The sequence below is a fragment of the Notolepis coatsorum genome, assembly GCF_963971535.1.
Source record: "Notolepis coatsorum genome assembly, chromosome: 10".
Classification (NCBI taxonomy): Eukaryota; Metazoa; Chordata; class Actinopteri; order Aulopiformes; family Paralepididae; genus Notolepis; species Notolepis coatsorum.
The window spans coordinates 13,946,727-13,957,114 of record NC_140174.1 but is presented as its reverse complement, the minus strand read 5'-3'; positions in this window follow the sequence as shown (position 1 = coordinate 13,957,114).

Here is a 10,388-nt window from a genome sequence, read left to right as displayed (position 1 = left end):
CAATTTGTAATTTTATGTCTGGTGTGTCAATCTGATTTAACGAGAAAGAGCCGTTTGCTGGAAAACCACATTTCTTTGACCAATAAGGAATGAACACCTCTTGTCGCACAGGGTTCCACTGGAGGAGTTTTAAGCATCTTTACCCAACTTTTGCCACGTACTTGTGCAAAAGCCAATTCTTCGTGTACACGGATACTTTAAACAGATACGTCTATCTGAGTCTGAAATTTCGTTATAGTAACAAACGTCAGGGAAAAACTGTCGGCTTCTGTCAGGAAACAATTTGTTCTGACCGCGACCTCTGAAATTTCGTTTTTAGTACAAACTTCAGAAAAAAACTTTTAGCAATATCAACTGGTTGTTTACATAAAACCTTGAAAACTGCAATATCAACTGGTTGTTGTTTATACAAAACCTTGAAAACTGCAATATCAACTGGTTGTTTACATAAAACCTTGAAAACTGCAACATCAACTGGTTGTTGTTTTTATACAAAACCTTGAAAACTGCAATATCAACTGGTTGTCTTTGTTTACACAAAACCTTGACAGCGTAATATCAACTGGTTGTTGTTTTTTACACAAAACCTTGAAAACTGTGGGATACCCCACCCTGGTAAACTTCACTCCCCCAGCGGGAATCTTTGTGAGATAATGAGATTCCAGCAAGACGGCACCCCTCCTCAGTGGTGAGGTTAGTGCGTGTTTAAAAGATTATAAAATAGGAACATAGAGCATTTATTAGGTTAGATTATTATCCACCCAAAAAAATTTGAATGTTTTTAGTAAGATCTGAATTTCAACAGCTCACCCGGGGGTCGAGGCTTCAAAAGGGGTGTCCTCTGGTTCGATACAAGTGCGCTGTTGTCAGACGGCCCGGTCGTGCGGATGAGTGAATCCCTCTTCTCGGACAGGCTTTGGTGTCGAGGTAGAGATTTGGCAGGCCTGCTTGCACCTCCGTTCGGCCGGTCCCGTCTGAATCCAGTGCAATGTATCCTGTTCGTTTGACGTCAAGTTGTAATGGAAAAATATCTATGATAACAAGAGAGCTGTTGAAATAAAGATGAAAACTGCAAAACAAATACGTTCGTTCGTTTTATTTGGGCAGTCACACATGACTGGACACATACTGACAGTAAGCAATGCAAGATGCCAACATGTGCCCTGATAGATGGAATTCAGGAGATTATATAGCCCTCCCCGTCAGTGTGTGTGTGTGTGAGAGTGTGACTTCAGGAAGTGAAAGTGTGTGTGTGTGTGTGTTATGCTTACACGTGCATGTGTGTGCTTGTGTATGTATGTGCGTGTGTGCACGGCTATGTGTGTGTGCTTACATATGCGTGGGCGTGTGTGTGTGTGTATGTTTTTAGGAAGTGAGGTGTTGCATTGTCTTGCAACATCACTTGACCTGTGAACTTGAGACAGTTGACATGCCGTAAAACACTTGTAGTCAGTTAGTTTCATAAAGGAAGTCCCTGTTTGCCAGAGATCGCATAAGGGTCAATTGTCGTGCACATGCATGTGTGTGCATGTGTGTGCGTGTCTATGTGTGTGTGTGTCTATGTGTGCGTGTCTATGTGTGTGTGTCTATGTGTGTGTGTCTATGTGTGTGTGTTTTCAGGAAGTGAAAGGTGGCCCAAATGTGAAAGCTATGCTGCCTGGCAGAGATTGTAAGAAGGTCAAGTGTCTGCCTTGTGTCGCAATGAAAATCGAGTCATGGGTCTGACCTCTTGGTACATATCTCACATCATAGGAACAAAAGACATTATGTGCTTTAGCATGTGAATATAAAACAGACCTTGGTCCCAGATATTACAATGGGCCATGCGGTCATTATGGACACAGTATTTAGTTGTATATCAAAGGCTTATCTCATTTGAGGTGTCATACGAATTGTAAACATATAGGTCCCAGATATGGTACATGGGCAAGGTGATGTAAACGAAGTCAGACCCTGTGGTCGTGTCGAGGTCACATGATAAAACAGGAAGCCAAGATGTCACGAAGGCAGACACAGTATTGTTAGTGCTTAAGGCCAATGTAATCTTTAGGTGTATATAGCAAGCATATTAATTGATATGCGATCACAATTATTCCACTACAGCGGTCACAGCTGCATTCTCGACTGTGATCGAGAGGTCGGTCAGGGGGGAGGATTTGGCCGGCAGGTGGAGCAATTCTGTTTTGCTTAGGTTCAGTTTGAGGTGGTTGGTCGTCATCCAGGCGGAGATGTCGGACAGACAGGCCGAGATCCGCTCAGAGACATGGATATCTGAGGGAGGGAAGGAGAGGAAGAGATGAGTATCATCGGCATAACAATGATATGAGAAGCCATGAGACGTGATAATGTTACCCAGTGATTTACTGTAGAGGAAGAAGAGAAGGGGTCCTAGGACCGAGCCCTGGGGGACTCCCGTCCGCAGGGGGCGGGTGGCCGACAGAGTCCCTCTCCATGACACTTGGTAGGAGCGGTCATTGAGGTATGATGTCAGCCATGTCAGCGCAGATCCAGCCACTCCCATTCCTGCGAGGGCCGCGAGGAGGATCTGATGGTTGACTGTGTCGAAGGCTGCAGATAGATCTAGGAGAATCAGGACAGAGGAGAGGCCTTTCGCTTTTGCTAAGTGAAGTGCCTCTGTGACCGCAATGAGGGCCGTTTCTGTGGAGTGGCCAGTCCGAAAGCCAGACTGATTAGGGTCTAGGAGGTCATTCTATAAGAGATAAGCAGTAAGTTGGTTGGATACAGCACGTTCAAGTGTTTTATAAAGGAAGGAGAGAAGAGAGACAGGACGATAGTTGCCTATGACGGTGGGGTTCAGGTTTTTTTTTTATGAGGGGCGTGACTCTGGCTTGTTTAAGGGAGGTGGGGACCACCCCCGAGTTGAGTGAGGAGTTGATGGTTGCAGTTAGGAATGGGAGGATGTCCGGTGCTATGGTCTGGAGGAGTGGGGAGGGTAGCCGGTCCAGCTGGCATGTAGTCGGACGGTTCGACGTTACCAGTGTCAGGGTCTCGGCTTCTGTAATGGGAGAGACAGAGTGAAGGATGAGGTTCTCGATTCAGTGTTTGGAATGGGTGGGGGTTGGGAGAAGGAGCTGCGGATGTTCTCCACTTTTTCCTCAAAGAAGATTGCAAAGTCTTCGGCAGAAAAAAATGAGGGAGGAGGGGGTGGGGAGTGAGGAGGGAGGACATGGTAGCATGCAGTTTGCGAAGATTCTTGGCAGAGGCCTCGATCCTATGGTGAAAGAAAGAAGCTTTGGCATTAGTAATGGTTTTGGAGAATGTTAACAAGAGGTTGTGATATATGTCGATGTCAGCAGTGAGGCGTGACTTTCTATACTTCCTCTCAGCCGCTCTCAGAACCTGTCTTTGTTCTCTCACTGCATCCGTCAGCCATGGACTGGGTGGGGAACGGCGGGCAGGTTTCTCAACAAGGGGACAGAGCTTGTCGAAGGAGGTTGCAAGGGCTGAGAGGAGGGTGGAGGTTGCCATCTCTGTGGGGAGAGCAGAGTAGGTGTCACTCAAAGGTAGAGCGGATAGTATGTCAGAGGAGAGGGTGGAGGGGGATAGGGAGGGCAGGTTGCGTCTGAGTGAGACGGTTTGAGTTGGGGTGAAGACCTTTTGGTTAAGCATGAGAGTTAGTGAGAAGGATATGAAGGAATGGTCAGATACATGTAGGGGAGTTACCGTGGTGTTAATGCTGGAGTTACGGGAAAATATGAGATCCAAGGAGGGTGGGGTGGGGGCGGTGGGAGGGGGGGGTGGGGTCATCCAATAGCGGACAAGTCACCTCTCCCTGTTGGACCCCCCCCACTAGCTAATCTCTGCGTTACGGTCCTGTGCCTCCAAGGACAATACAGGCTGCGGCTGGAAGGAGAGGCCGTGAAATTCAGCAATGAAATTATATTACCCCATCAGCACAACGGCTCCACCTCGAGTGTCCTAACCACCGGCCTAAATGTGGCACTAACGCTACTGGGGTGTGTGTGTGTGTGTGTGTGTGTGTGTGTGTGTGTGTGTGTGTGTGTGTGTGTGTGTGTGTGTGTGTGTGTGTGTGTGTGTGTGTGTGTGTGTGTGTGTGTGTGTGTGTGTGTGTATAGAGCGTTTCAGAGTGACAACAACAATAACATTCATGAAAGGACACCAAGTTTATTTCCTGTTGTAATGTTTGCTGGTGTGATAGTTCACAGGAAGTACATCTGGGTCCACACACTGTTCCCTAGCAACAGAATTCCAGTGAAACTGTCTATATGCTGTATGTGTGTGTGTGTGTGTTTATGTGTGTGCGTGCATAGGCCTATGTCTGTGTGCGTTCATTGCATATGTGTGTGTGCGTGTAGATTGTGTGTGTGTGTGTGTGTGTGTGTGTATGTGTGTGTGTGTGTGTGTGTGTGTGTGTGTGTTCAAATCATTGCTGAATAAATTAGACGTGAGAGCTATTTGTTAATCTATCAAAGCCTATACACTGGCAGGAAACATGTCGTACCTTGGACCACTTTTCATAAACTCTCCATGACGCCTTGAAAGTGTTGAAGGAGAGCGAGTATATATACAGTATACAGTACACAGTAAGAAAAAACATATATAGGGTATATACAGCATTATTGTACATGCTATCATACAGGGTTACAGGTTATATGCAGGTGTATAAGTAGGTATATAGAAGGATTATATGCAAGTATATTCAGACAGATATGGATATATATCCAGTAAATATATATACACATGGTATATACAGCACTATTGTACATGCTATCATACAGAGTTATATGGGTTATGTGCAGGTGTCTAAGTAAGTAGAAGGATTATATGCAGGTATATATATATTGTGTACAAAGTACAACGTGTTTTCTAGTGTATGCAGTCTGTATCCGTGCCTGAGACCTAAAGAAGACGGACCACTACATTCTAGTACAAGGCGCACGGCGCTGGAAACTGTCAACACGCGTCCTAAATTTGGGACAGCTGGTTCCTACACCTCCCTACTGTTTCAGAGGCCTCTGCCAAGGGGAGGGGGGTGGGGGCCGCGGGAGGGGGGGGTGGGGTCATCCAATAGCGGACAAGTCACCTCTCCCTGTTGGACACCCCCCCCCCCCCCCCCCCCACTAGCTAATCTCTGCGTTACGGTCCTGTGCCTCCAAGGACAATACAGGCTGCGGCTGGAGGGAGAGGCCGTGAAATTCAGCAATGAAATTATATTACCCCATCAGCACAACGGCTCCACCTCGAGTGTCCTAACCACCGGCCTAAATGTGGCACTAACGCTACTGGGGGGGGGGTGTGCGTGCGTGCGCGTGTGTGTATAGAGCGTTTCAGAGTGACAACAACAATAACATTCATGAAAGGACACCAAGTTTATTTCCTGTTGTAATGTTTGCTGGTGTGATAGTTCACAGGAAGTACATCTGGGTCCACACACTGTTCCCTAGCAACAGAATTCCAGTGAAACTGTCTATATGCTGTATGTGTGTGTGTGTGTGTTTATGTGTGTGCGTGCATAGGCCTATGTCTGTGTGCGTTCATTGCATATGTGTGTGTGTGTAGATTGTGTGTGTGTGTGTGTGTGTGTGTGTGTGTGTGTGTGTGTGTGTGTGTGTGTGTGTGTGTGTGTGTGTGCGTGTGTAGATTGTGTGTGTGTGTGTGTGTGTGTGTGTGCGTGCGTGCGTGCGTGTGTGTGTGTGTGTTTTTCCAGCACCAGACAAGAACTCTTCGGTAGTGTGTGGTCGTCTATCACCATCATCACCATAGCAACGGAGGTGAGCCCAGTTTAGACTATTTACAATGTAATGTTTCCAGAGCCAATTCCACCACAGGCCTTGGTGTGGAACTATTCAAGTAATAGTGTGCTTGAATAGCATAACATAATATGTGTGTGTGTGTGTGTGTGTGGTGTGTGTGTGTGTGTGTGTGTGTGTGTGTGTGTGTGTGTGTGTGTGTGTGTGTGTGTGTGTGTGAGTGTGAGTGTGAGTGTGAGTGTGAGTGTGAGTGTGAGTGTGTGTGTGTGTGTGTGTGTGTGTGTGTGTGTGTGTGTGTGTGTGTGTGTGTGTGTGTGTGAGTGTGCTTGTGTGTGTGTGCGTGGGGGGGGGTTGTCTGTATTTTTGTATATTTGTAAAAGGGCTATTTTAGGTTTAGGCGTTATGGTTATGGGTTATGGTTATGGTTATGGTTGTGGTTATGGTTGTGGTTATGGTTATGGTGTCCTAGGAGTTAAATCACCATGGCTACAGTCATAGTGTCCTCGGAGTTAAATCACCATAGTGTCCTAGGAGTTAAATCACCATTGTTACTGTTATATTGTCCTAGGAGTTAAATCGCTAGTTGGTTATTGTGTGTATGTATTGTACTATCCTGGACTGTCCTATGGATGACTGACATCTCACTAAGCCTGGCTGATAGCTGCTCTCCCCTCATCACATCTCTAGTCACTCTCTCTAATGGTGTCTGTTGAAACTCTAGGCCGCAGCTACAGTACATTTACAACGTGACGTTACACGGTACGCGCCATTCATAATTTGTGATCAATTCAGAGTGAATCTGTATGTAAAACGCTCGCCCATCTGTGCAGTCAAATGAGCCCCTGGGGATGCCCAAACCGCGTCTGAACCCCATCTTCTAAGGATCGGGGAGTCAGTCTGTATTATAGTGTCCATTCTTTTATTTTTCTTTATTTTCTGTTTGATTCTTGTAACTGAGGGGTACAATTCCCTGACTGTATTACTAGATATGATACTTACTACCACTACCTTTGTACTTAATATTCGGCCACCCAGTACACGGCATAAATATATTATCATAAACACTCTCACGTAGATGAAACGGATCCAACACAAATGTACGAAGTCGAAACAGGTCTTTATTTCTACACAGCGATGGTGTGTAGAACAAGCACTTAATCACTTAATTACATTTATGAATTGAAATAGTATGCACTTTTATGGCAAAGAGTATTCGTCGGTATATCAATAGAGAATGTCCAATCTCTGAAGGCGCAGGTGGTAAATATACGACCTGGAATAGTTAAGGAATAACAGCAATGATACTTTAATGATTATATACTAGATACACTAGAGGGGGTTAATCCGGTCGCTTGTAAGCCGACAGGAGTAGGAGGGGGGGGGGGGGTAGAATCCGGCTGCCTCGTCCGGCCAAGGGTATCCCAGGTGAACCCACTGTAGTGCCGTTCAATGCGCCGGCGATCCTTGGACCACAGATGAAAGCAGGTGGACTCTTTGTGGGCCGACTCTCTCCGGTCCACGGGGGAGAGACGTGAAGCGACCTCGTCTTGCAGAGCGTCTCCTCACCTTGCGTCCTCTCCAGGGGGGGGGGTTCCAACACACGGCAGTGTCGGGGGTCTTTATCCATGGAATAATCAAAGTATACAAAGCATAATCCGTGCCTGGGAAGGCGGGCTGTCGTCGGTAGAATAATCCGCTATACAGGTCCACTCGCTCGTCGGCTCTGGGGCTCCTCGGGTGCAGCTTCACATGGGGTCAACCACCCTGGGTAAGCAGCCAGTTCTCTGCCCGAAACGATGGGGTACTGACTACGGTAGTATTCTCACCGCACGAAGCACTATATATTAACAGACTATTATTAGACTACGTCCAACTTGACGATATAGTGCCAAATATGACTATTCAAATATTAATATACACGATGTCTCAATACCGATGGTAGGCGAACTTGGCCTTACTCCCACACGTGGCGTCGCGGGGAGGCTTTACGTCTGTGACTCTATTGGAGGGTAAGAAACTGGACTGAAAAGGAAGTCCTACTTTAGTAGCGCAGTATATATACGCACTATGAACAAATAGTCCCATTAGTGGTGCGGTAGCCAGATTCCTACGCGGAACTAGGACTTGTTCGTACATGTGGAGCGGTACGTTTGAACTGGGTCTGAGGGGTATGGCAGCCTGGCACCAAGGTCTCGACCAATAGTAGAATGGAGACTATTATGGGATGTTCAGTAGGCTAGAATGGATATTCAATGCATATTGTACAAGGAATATACAAGGGATATCAGGGAATATTAGAGAATATACAAATACAATTAAATATATATATAAATAAATATATATATTCGGTTTAATCTGGCCCTTCACAACAGCCACCCCCTGAATAGGTCCCAGACCTAATCAGTTAAACAGAGACAGATTAATCGCGTTGTCTATTTACACATAAGGGTTTGCTGTAGGGGTCAGTCAACTTCACAAAGTCATAGGGTTGTAGGGTCATGGTCATCATCGATTGTGTCTGGGAGTCGGGGCAGTTCTATGAGCCTCGCCACGGGACGGGTGTAAGTGCGACCCTGGACAAGCACTTCAGCTGCTCGGACCTTGCCGTCGGCACCGGTGATCACTTTGCTTACGCGGCCGGCCGGCCACATAGCTCTGGGCAGTGATTGATCAGTAATCATGACGACTGTTCCTTCTGTCAAATTGTCTCTCTCCTTTACCCACTTCTGGCGGGTCTGTAGAGACGGTAGGTAGTGCAGTAGGAAACTGTTCCAAAACTTGTCGGCTAATACTTGGCTGTACCTCCACATTCGTCGGCCGTTCGCTTCTTCAGGCCGGTACATTGTCTGGGGTAATGCAGGATCTAGCCGCCCCATCAGGAGTGTGTTGGGGGTAACTGGGTCGATATCCGCCACATCACTGGAGACATATCCGAGGGGCTTGCACTCCGGGTGGTACCGCAGGAATGTTCTTTGTTGTGCACTCTCTATGGACGTGCAATCGTCTATGTTAGGGTCGGTGGAGGCTACGGTGCTCAATCCACAGAACACAGACTTCTTATTTTCCACCTCCTCTGGACTTGCTTCCCTCGGGATAGGCATGGGCCACTGTCCTTCCGGGAGTCTTAGGAATGCGGGGCCGTCACTGTAGACATTGCGACGGGTGAGGTCATCCAGGGGCATCCCCCGGGTGATGACGTCAGCTGGGTTCTGTTTTGTATCAACGTAGCGCCACTCTGTTTCTCCGGTTAACTCTTCGGTTAAGTCTTGAATCTCGGTGACTCTGACTCCCACGAAGACTTTGTACTTGCATGAGTCCGATTTGATCCAGGCGAGTACCATCGTGGAATCTGACCACAGGATTGTTCTAGACACCGGTATGGTGAGCTCACGTTGGATGAGCGTGGCTAGGTGTGCTCCGGCTAAGGCTGCGCAGAGCTCTAGACGTGGGATAGATTGTTGCTTGCGTGGGGCTATTCTCGAGCGGGCGAGGACCAATGGTGTGTAGATCTCTCCCCCCTTCTCTTGGGCCCGCAAGTAGGCTACTGATCCGTATGCGACCTCTGAGGCGTCACTGAAGACGTGTAAGTCCATTTTACATGTCTCTGGCCTCACCGTGGGTGGGAAGTAGCTTCGGCGCATATTAACGCCTGGGAGTGAGTGGAGCTCCATCTCCCACTCTCTCCAGGTGGATGCAAGGTGTGCGGGAATGGGGTCGTCCCAGCCCTGGTCCTTGTCCCACAATGCTCGTACAATCATTTTTGCCCTGGTGGTGTACGGTAGAATACATCCTAGCGGGTCATATTGTCGGGCGAGTGTTGTGTACACACTCCATCTGTGTCTGGTGGTCGGCGCCGCCGCCGGCCTTCCCTGCTCCGTAGTCAGGGGCTTGTGTCTGTAGTGAAGCGAATCTGTTTTGAATCGCCACACCAATCCCAGGGTCATCTCCTGGGCTTCTCCCGGGATTGTAGCCATCCAGGTCTCGCTGCTGGCTGCCTTGTCCTCGGAGGAGAGGCTGCGCAGTACTTGCGGATCGCTGCTGGCCCACTGCCTGAGATCAAAGCCGCCTTTGATCAATGAGGCGCGGAGTTTAATCAGGAGAGCCTCGGCTTCTTCCTGGGTTGAAAGGCTTTGTAGACAGTTGTCTACGTAGAAGCTGTTCTTTACGCTGTGTCGGACCTCTTCGTCCGCTGCTGGGTCCTCTGCTACATGTTTCTGTAGTGCAAATGTCGCACAGCAGGGGCTGCACGTCGTTCCGAAGGGGAGGACTTCCCATTGGTAGATGGCTGGGTGCTCATCTCCTGGCTTCTGTCTCCATAGGAACCGTAACAGGGGCTTGTCCGCCTCTACTAATCTCACCTGCAGGAACATTCCTTTAATGTCCCCGCTGATGGCCACCTTTTCCTGGCGGAAGCGGAGTAGAACGCCGAGTAGGGAGGGGCCGAGTGTGGGACCGGGCAGTAACTCTTTATTCAGATTTTGGGATCCGATCTGGTAGCTGCAGTTAAATACTATGCGGTCTTTACCGTTGTGATGGACCTTGTGGTGGGGCACGTACCACGATTCAGTGGTCTGGTCAGCCTCTTTAATGTCCATCTTTGTGACGTGTCCCGCTGTGATGAGCTTCTCAATCTCAGCGCGGTATACACTCTCTTGG